Source organism: Psittacula echo, assembly GCF_963264785.1.
Source record: "Psittacula echo genome assembly, chromosome: 1".
NCBI classification, from domain to species: Eukaryota; Metazoa; Chordata; class Aves; order Psittaciformes; family Psittacidae; genus Psittacula; species Psittacula echo.
Window position 1 is genome coordinate 78,833,221 of NC_137735.1, and position 9,867 is coordinate 78,843,087.

At 39.9% G+C, this 9,867-nt stretch overlaps 1 pseudogene across 1 annotated transcript; it reads right to left on the reverse strand.

The window, feature by feature from the left end:
• Window positions 1-1,833: 1,833 nt before the first annotated feature.
• LOC308232898 (pyroglutamylated RF-amide peptide receptor-like) lies at window positions 1,834-8,642 on the reverse strand (annotated as a pseudogene). Its single transcript has 5 exons — window positions 8,441-8,642; window positions 7,804-7,865; window positions 6,788-7,023; window positions 4,204-4,301; window positions 1,834-2,237 (listed from the first exon to the last, which is right to left on the reverse strand). The product of its transcript is annotated as a pyroglutamylated RF-amide peptide receptor-like (transcript).
• Between the last annotated feature and the right edge of the window lie 1,225 nt (window positions 8,643-9,867).

A 9,867-nucleotide genomic window follows, 5' to 3' on the forward strand; every position in this document is an offset into this window, starting at 1 on the left:
CTTCACAATTCTAGCAACTTTAACTCCTATGGTTCTGCTTCACCAAGTACAATGACTGCTTAAGCAAGCAGGCACAATGTTAACCCTTTATTCCCAGGTATCAGGGCCATGTCTGCATGACTGGCTAAAGCAGAACCTGACCTCATTCATGCTGTTTAACACAGACATAGCTCTCCAAAACTGTTATTGTATCTAATACAATAATATTTATCTACTATAGTAATAAGAGTGTTCTTAATTCCTGGCTGTCTGGACAAGTCAGGAATTTTCCCGTCATCGCATGGGAGTGTATTATATATACAATGTCAATAATACGTATGGAAATAAACAGTATGTCACAAACCAGCATCAGAATCCCTTATCAAATGGAAAGTTGTAAACACTGGAGAAGGATCAGATTACTTCGATTTATACAAGGATAATTTATACTAAGTTTCCATTTACAATGAAGTATAAAGTAGTAATGTGAAAGAACCCTAGAATTTACTGCCAAGGGAGCACCAACGTCCTTTAGGTGAGGCAAGGGATGACAGAAGAGAGCACCAACACTTCACAGGCGATTAAAGGATACAACTTAACCTCCACTAGACTTGCAAATGATGTATTTCACAGCCTCATTTATGGACTCAGATCACGGTGTACCATTCTAGATCACGCTTTTCCCCCAGTCACAACTGTAAGCACCCTCTTACAATTTTTCAGTTAGACCCACTGAGAGCTAAAATGTTTAGAATACGTATGCATTTCAACCCTGTGATTTACTGTGAACCCTAAAAATAAGAGAGCACTGACCCTGTTCTTCAACAGTAATTAATCCACTTTAAAGATGATTGAGGCAGAAAATTTTGTGCATGTCTTCAGAGAAGTGTCCGATCAAAAGACTGATGCTCAATTTAAAATCCTCTGTAGAGACCCAGCAGGCTCTGGATCTGGCCCTTATAACCCTCCAGAAAATGGCAACACCACATTTTCAACTCATAAGACATATCCAAGCAGGATGGTAAATTAAACTCAGTGTTTACTCTACAGACCACACCTCCAGCATCTGCACACCTCTTGTACAGCACTTTTTCAGCTTCCACATTTTGCAGCATAACAATGCCATTTACAGGGCAGTAGACTGGCATTTAAATTTGAACCCAAGAATTAACCTGTAAAAACAGCACATTAATTATGCATGCATCGCTAACTGCTAATATACTTCCAGATAACGAAATCTGAACATGGTTGGAGAGTTCAGTGACACATGCAATGTTTAAATCTTAATCTCTTCAGAGTCAGAATCTGGCTGGCTCTTCCATATTTTTCTTTTTTTTCCAAAATAGAATTGCATCTCAGTCTGCATTTTCCTGAACTCGCAGCTGAAGCTTCCCAGTTCTCAGAGCTGCAGGGAGCACATCTTAAAGTACTAGACCCGTGTCAGATTTCCTAGCTGTCCAAAAAACGTGCATACTATCTCTGTAGTTCTTCTCTTCTGGCATTCAGCTGTCTATGCTCCAGCAGTGTGCCAGTGTGCAGACACAGAATAAACTGAGCAAGCAATAGTTGTTTGATTTACCTAAAGCAGAGGGCAAACAAGCCCTGTATTAGCTTAGCAAGAAAAGTGGGATTTTTTTTTCCTGGAAATAATATGTCAATATTGATTTCCAACATTTTACTCCTCATCTTTATATAATATATAATTTTCTCAACCATTATCCCAACATTTGAATAGTGCACAAAATATTTTCCAGCCCTCATTTCGGAATGCAAATTAGAAAGCTATTTTTAATGGCTTATTAAAAGTTGCCATATAAAAAGAATGCTTTTCTCATTCACAAACCCCTGTTGATACTACTGTCCATTTCCCAATGCAGAATGCACACTGATCTCAGAGCTGAATAAGGCAAAGTGCCTTTTCAAATTCCTTTTCGAAGCAGGCTGATCATAGAACTTGACTTCAATGTTGCCATTGCTGAATGCCTCCCTCCTGACCTCGTCCGAGTCCATAGGATCTCTCTGAGAAGCACTTGCCTTCTGCCGCCTCATGGTAATCCCCGAGTTGCCAAGTTGCCTGGTGGGTGATGCGCTTTCTTTGACAATGCAGAAGCAGATGGCAGACAAAAAATTTTTCCTGAAATTTTCATTCATGAAGGCATACACAATAGGGTTGCAAATAGAACTGAAGAATCCTATAATCTGGACAATTGCAAAGATCATTCTGACTGTCACATCATCATACTCATTTTCAAAATTACCTGGAAAGGAAGAAGGAAATATGCTGTAAACACAGAATGGCATTAGTGCCTGTTCAGCCTAATTATATCTAATCTGGCATTAGAAGCTCTCATTTAAAGTCAACAAAAGACCTTGCTTGTCTTAATATTAGCGGTAGGGCTTTATTAGCATGGAAAATCATAATCCACCACCTAACCTTGCTTTGTACACATGTAAATAAGGACAGAGACATTCAAAAGAGGCAATTCATGAGCCAAAAAACTTATCCAGTAGCCAAGAAATAGAAATCTTCCAGTCTGCAAAGCATAGGCCTCATTTATTCAAGTTGTTCTTCCGGCTCCAAGGTTCATGTCCGTATAAAAATTCACAAGTAGTTTAACACCAGTCCTTGTCTTATCACTAACCACATAGCTTCTTTCTCTGTCCTGTCACAGATCAGCTCATGGAAGCAAAAAAATGCATCATCTTGGTCACATCTCTCACTTTTTAATCACTGAGATCACAGAAGACGTGTAATTTCTTGAATTCCAATACTTAAAAACCAAACTCTGGTTTATATAGCAAGTAAAATAAAGGCCTTGCAGCGCCTGAAATAATTCCTGAACTCAGCAATGAAAACGAGAGCAAACAGTTCATGGAGTGTTATGGGCAACCCTAACATGGGACAATCCAGACAATTTTAATAGTTACAGCTTCTGCACTTCTGATTCTGCTTAGGCATAAGCATCATTTGGTTTAGCTGCTTGGCTGCAGGACTAGTGATTTATCTACTACAACCTTATTTATGACAGAAGATGAAGAAATAGATGCTGCCTTTGGCAAGTACACCTACTGCAAACTTCCTCTTGTTCCTACACATAGCCTGCTGTGTAGTCCCACTTGCTATCCCAGTACCCATTCAGGGTATGGGATATGAACAGTGCAAGACCCCAGAGAATAGGGCAAACAACATAAAGCAAAGATAAGAAGCGATATATGCACTTTGAAGCTAAGTATCCAGTCAAGACCAGTGAAAAAGCTCAACTGGATTCATTGGGTATTATTCATTAGCATCACTATGATGCCCATTATTTATATTTCCATCCAATATGTCTACCTCATTAAAAACAGGGCAAGTGAAGGGATAAATAGCTCATAAGTTTCACTCAAAGCAGTACGGCAGTGGATGCAAATAGAAGTCTTCACATGTTAAATTAAAATTGACTTTGAATGAAAAAGTTGTTCAAGAAGTTTCATAAATTGGAAATAACTTCTATCTTCTAGTCAAGTGCTATTGACCTTTCAGCAAATGAGGGTGGCACAACTGACATACAAAGAAAAAATATCTACATATATGCTCACCATCCTAACAGTCAAGTCTTGCTTTTTCTTGAGTCTTATAAGACCTAAAACGTCTCCTTTTCAGAACTGGATTTCATGCTATACAAATTTAGAGGCTATGACTACCTTCTTTCTCAAGGGCTTACATTCTGAAAGAGCTAGTAGAGAGCTTGGATTCCCTCCCGCTCACCCTGCAATGAAGTTCACAAGGATTATCTTTTTGTCTTGTTGCAAACCCATCTGTGTTAGGGGTTTTGTATGTGTGTTTGTTTTTAATTCACACAGCAGGGAAGAAGAGATGTGGCCGAGAAGTTTCTCTCTGATATAAGGTATCAGCCAAACACTATGTTAAGTGTCCTTTCCAAGCTAAATGATATGATGATTCTACAATAATAGGTTTTTTAAATGTACTCATTTTTCCATGAGCATTGCAGATCTGTCCATTGCAGATTTGAGAGTATTTCTTGTGTTGTTGGCTATGTATCTCTATTACAAGACAGATCTGGAATTTATAAGCATGACATTAAACTTTGCTAGTCAAAGGTATCCTATAGCTGAGTGCTCCAGCAGCACCAGCTTTTCACAACCTGTAGTTCCACTATTAAAAAACAAACAACAGAAAAAGAAAATAAAAGCTTTGTTGTATGACACATGGCAGATACTCACTGTATTCTATCATCATGTGAATCACATGGAAAGGGGCCCAACAGAGTGCAAAGAGAAACACCACCATCACCATCATAACAATTGCTTGCTTCTTCCTCCTGAAATTGCATCAAGACATTCCATACTGAATCACTAAGAACTGACTGGTAGTTATATGTGTCTCCAAGTTAGACCTGTAAATATGTTCTGATGGTTACAGATGTAAGCAAAACCCTGGAAGAATGCTCAGAAGTACACAGCTCCCTCCGAAACAAAAAAATGCAGCATCATATAAATGTAGTACATCAATTAACACCTTTTATTTCGCTCTTTTGGGAAAGCAATACACTTGTCAGCTGCAACAAGCAGTGACATTAGTGTAACTTGCAAGGCATTTTCACTCTATTCAAGCACATGCAATTCCAATAGTAAGAGATGGGGGCAAAGCAAAACCCAAGAAAAATTAATTAAAACAATCAAAACAAAACCAAACCCATGAAATTCCATTAATAGCTAAAAAAACAGGAGTCCTTTCCTAGATCTAGGAGCACTGACCATACCTACAGCACCTGATTATGAAGACCTTAGGCCCACTGTAGGAGAGGATATGGTCTGAGACCATCTTAAGAACCTGAATGTGCACAAGTCCATGGGACCTGATGAAATCCATCTGCGGGTCCTGAAGGAGCTGGTGAATGAAGTTGCTAAGCCACTGTCCATCATATTTGAAAAATCATGGCAGTCAGGTGAAGTTCCCAACAACTGGAAAAAGGGAAATATAACCCCCATTTTTAAGAAGGGGAAAATGGATGACCTGGGGAACTACAGAGCAGTCAGTCTCACCTCTGTGTCTGGCAAAATCTTGGAGCAGATTCTCCTGGAAGGCATACTGAGGCACATGAAAAACAAGGAGGTGGTTGGTGACAGCCAGCGTGGCTTCACTAAGGGGGAATCCTGCCTGACCAATTTGGTGGCCTTCTATGATGTCCAGCTGGAGACCAGTAATGAGTGGTGTCCCTCAGGGATCAGTGTTGGGACTGAAGGGGGCCTATAAGGATGCTGAGGAGGGACTCTTCATTAGGGACTGTAGTGATAGGACAAGGGGTAACGGGTTCAAACTTAAACAGGGGAAGTTTAGATTGGATATAAGGAAGAAATTCTTTACTGTGAGGGTGGTGAGGCACTGGAATGGGTTGCCCAGGGAAGTTGTGAATGCTCCGTCCCTGGCGGTGTTCATGGCCAGGTTGGACAGAGCCTGAGGTGACATGGTTTAGTGTGAGATGTCCCTGCCCATGGCTGGGGGGTTGGAACTGAGTGATCTTAAGGTCCTTTCCTACTCTAACTATTCTATGATTCTACGATTACACAGAGAATTTGACACAAAGTTAAACTATACCTGCAACATTCAGCCTTTGCTGGTAGGCGAAGTGCAAAAGCTAGAAACACACCCCCTGCTTGCACTGTAATATCTCACAAACTCAAGGTATACATGAATTTACTGTCATCCCTAAATGGATATATAATTCATATAAGTACATTTATAGATCCCAAGATGGATCTCTTGCTTGAGCTAAATAAGCAGCACTTGACTGGTAGCAGTTACAGGGTCTACTTCCTACTGTATGAAAATAACGTGAGTAGCTGCCCAAAGATTACATGACCCCTGAACTCCTGTGAGGTTGCACCCTTCATCAGTTCTGATTTACAGTGGTCAGCTTCCTTAGGCACTTTGTTGGGCTAATATCTAAGGAATCATTGATCTTTAAGCTGCTTGTCAGTATTCTTCCTACAGTCAATACTTAAGGTGATACTCTCCTCAATAAGCAGAACCATTAAGATTTCAGGCAACAGAACAATTTGCCAAATGGAAAGGAAAAACTTGAGGCAGTATGAAGTGCAACCCATATTTAGTGCTAAATAGTGAAGTTGGTAATCATTAATTTCCATAACTTGTCAGAGCATTACCATTTGAATAATCTCATGCAAACATTTGAGAACACTCAAAACTCTTTGGAGGCTCTATGAAGTTCAACTGTAACAAAGTAGGTTTTGAATTCTGATTTTCCCTCCCCCCCCCATATGCCAATTTAAGTTACAATAAGATCATAAAGAGGTATTCACACTCTCAGAATTATATAAGGAACTTTACAAAGGATATTTAGAGACCATGTAGTATCATTTTTCCCAAGTCATGTTCTAACTCATAAGCCCTCTCTTCTAAAAACAAGCATTTCGCGCTGTATGAGATCTATTGAAAGAGCTTGACATCCGAGGTGTGGCTGCACTATACTTTGAAAACAATCTAGTAAGGTTGCCTTGAATTGGGTACCTAAGCGTTAAATAACTAGCTAGCTTTAGAAAACTGGTCTATGCTTGTAGACAGACAGATTTTCCATCCCCCTCTTTTTTTTTTTTGCACCCCTTTTCAAGAGCTGCCAGGAAAAAACCAGGACAAAACAAACAAACAAAAAAACAAAAACGAAAAACCAAGCAAACAGAAACAAACAAACAAACCACGAAAAAGGAAAAAAAAAGAAAAAAAAAAAAAAAACCAACCAAAAGCTTTCTAGGCGTCAAAGTTCCAAGTGAATTTTACTTTACGAACCTTGATATCTTAGGCATTTCACTCCCATTAATGGTTTGAAGAACTGAAGCATCTGCCACTCATTTCTTAATCCAGAGTTCATAGCCAATTCTAGTGTACAAAAAGAGCATCAGCATCAGTGGAAGAAGGAAAAGTATAACAAGAATAAAGGTTGTATATATCTTCAGATAAATCGGACTGGCTCATTCTTCCAAGCAACAAATATACACCTTTTCATATAGAAAGTAATATTTAACCTGTAACAAGCATAAGACAGATGAGTTACTACAGTATTCACCCCAAGTGTAAAAACCAAGCACATTCAAATATTCCTTGCTCTTAATACAACAACCAGCGTTAAACAGAGAGACTTTTCAAAGTGACCATTCTTTCACGCACTTTTCCACATGAAATATTTGTTGGTCCAAGTTGACAGAGAGAGGTCAGGAGATGCTCTGATCTCCTTCCTCTAAACATTTTTTTTTTTTTTTTTAATGTGGACTTTCGAAGGAGACCTTGGCTACACATTTTGCAGGTATTGATGGGTACGCAGAAACCTCACGTATTAGTCACTTAAAAAACTGAAACAAATTTGTTAACATTCAGACTCGCAAGAGCAGATTCTGACAAGCCTTTCCCTCCCACCCCCACCAAAAGTGTATGGTAACTCCTTACACTATAATGGGCATTTTAAACGAGGCACAGTGCTTCCAGATCTCGGAGAATACTGTATCATCCTCAAACAGTCATCTAAGCCCTACACTGCTGTGTGCCAGTGCACCTATAAACTGAAGGGAAGCCCCAGTGGAACTCACAGATGTAATTACTGCTCTTAGAAGTAACTGGTCCCTGCTGGCAGTCCTTCCAGCGCATGCAAGTACTAATCCTTAGCCTGTCATGCTGGCACACAGAACAACAGCTCCATTTCTCTTATCCCACTCGCTTCTTACGAATTTATTCAGTTTCATTGCTGAACGTACAAAAAGATCCAGCAAAGACTGTGTTTCAAATGTAAATTCCCATTTCACCTAACATACCTCAAGCCACTGCACATGCCACATAGCTGAACCAGCAATAAGTGCCAGCAACCAGACTATGCCTGTAAACAAATACATTTTTAATACTTTGTACAAAAAGCAGCATAAGTTTTGGTACACAGTTTAACAGCATCATCTCTAAGAAGTCAGGTAAAGTAGACAATTTAAATAAAGCACAGTTTTAAAGGAGGCATACATCAGTCATCATTCACATCAAGAGATAACAGCATGCTCTTTTGTTACCAGCTTGCTTTCTCTCAATCTACCTTCATTTACTGGTATTCAGCTGTAAAGGCAACTTCATTAGCATGAGCAGGATTACGTATGTTCTCTTTGTGTTACAATGGAAGGACCATAACCGTTGCCGAAGGTTTATCAGAGTCTTGGTTAAATCAATCTTTTGACTTCAGATTCCAAGTCTATTGTCAGGGTTTGGGCTAGTGATTATTGCACATATCTGTACATATAGGCACTATCTTTGAGCCATTTCATACATGTTACCAAACTTCTTACTGTTAAGTCTATCTCTGAATCACTGGTCGTATCAGTGCCTCCTGTTCTGCCATGCCATCTACACCAGCTACACTGAACATTATTTCTCTACACACATGGTTACTGGAGGTGCTTAAAATCTTACCAAGCATCATGAAAGCTCTTTTATTGGAGTACTGCCACTTCATTTTTAGTGAATGCGCAATTCCCTGGTGTCTTTCCACAGTAATGCACATCATGGTAAGAATCTCAGTTACAATGGCAGTGGATTGAAGAAACGGTGCCATCTTGCAAGCAAAGGTACCCACAATAGTCAGAAAGTAAAGTATGCTACTGTTGCAGTTCATGAGAAAGCTATTAGTACCAGACTTTGTTATTAAAGTGCTGTTGTACAAAAAACAACACACTAAGATGCTTAGATGTATTTTATCAGCCGAACCGCCAAGTCACCTTTGAAGCTATTCATCAAATGCAGCATTTAGTAGTCATTCTTCCATTGTACACACTATCTGCAAAACCAATGCAAGACCAATGACACGTTTGCTTGCCCTGTATCAGTCTGACACTTATTCCTATTTCACTTTTGGACAAGTGTTCCATCACCTGTTTTCAAATATGCCAAATTACAGGGATATTTAGTACGTTTTATCTTGGCAGATTATTCTCCAGTTTTATGTAGGTATTAGATAGATAGATTAGATAGATTAGATAGATAGGAGTCCTCTAAGAGTCATATCATAAGAGGTGCATCATCATCTTCATCTTTCTGTTCTCCAAGTATCCCTCTTTCCCAGTGTCCTGGGTTCAGCAGTAGCAGTCATTTTTCTCCTTCTTAGTAGCTGGTGCAGTGCTGTGTTTTTGACTTTCAGCCTGGGAACAGCACTGATAACACCGATGTTTTTAGTTGCTGCTAAGTCATGTTTACTCTGACCAAGGACTTTCTAAGTCTCGTGCTCTGCCAGGGAGGAGGGGAAGCCGGAAGGAAGCAGAGACAGGACACCTGACCCAAACTAACCAAAGAGGTATTCCATACCACAGCACATCATGCCCAGTGTCTAAACTGGGGGCAGTTATCTAGAAGGGCTAGATCACTGCTCGGTTGGGCTGGGTATCGGTCGGCGGGTAGTGAGCGGTTGTATTCTCTTCCCTTGTTATTTCCCTTATCATTATTGGTGGTAGCAGCAGTGATTTGTGTTATACCTTAGTTACTGGATTGTCCTTATCTCAACTCATGGGAGTTACATTCTTTCGATTCTCCTCCTCATCCCTCCGGGATCAGGGGGAGGAAGTAGGGGGGGGAGTGAGCGAACTGCTACGTGGCGCTGAATTACACATTATGTTAATGACACTGTTCAAATTAAATGCAGTTTCCTGTCTGCATTTTCACAGCTGTATAGGTTCTTATTGTATTTATGTACAGCTACCCCAGATCTTCATCTTTCACTGGTGCTGTAACTTCCCAAAAGTACATATTCCATTCTTAACGTAATAGTCACTCTCCATTTGAACCCAGGACACATTGCGCATCCTCAAGTTCCAGCCATCTTTGAAACTGTGGTGTAAATTATTCTC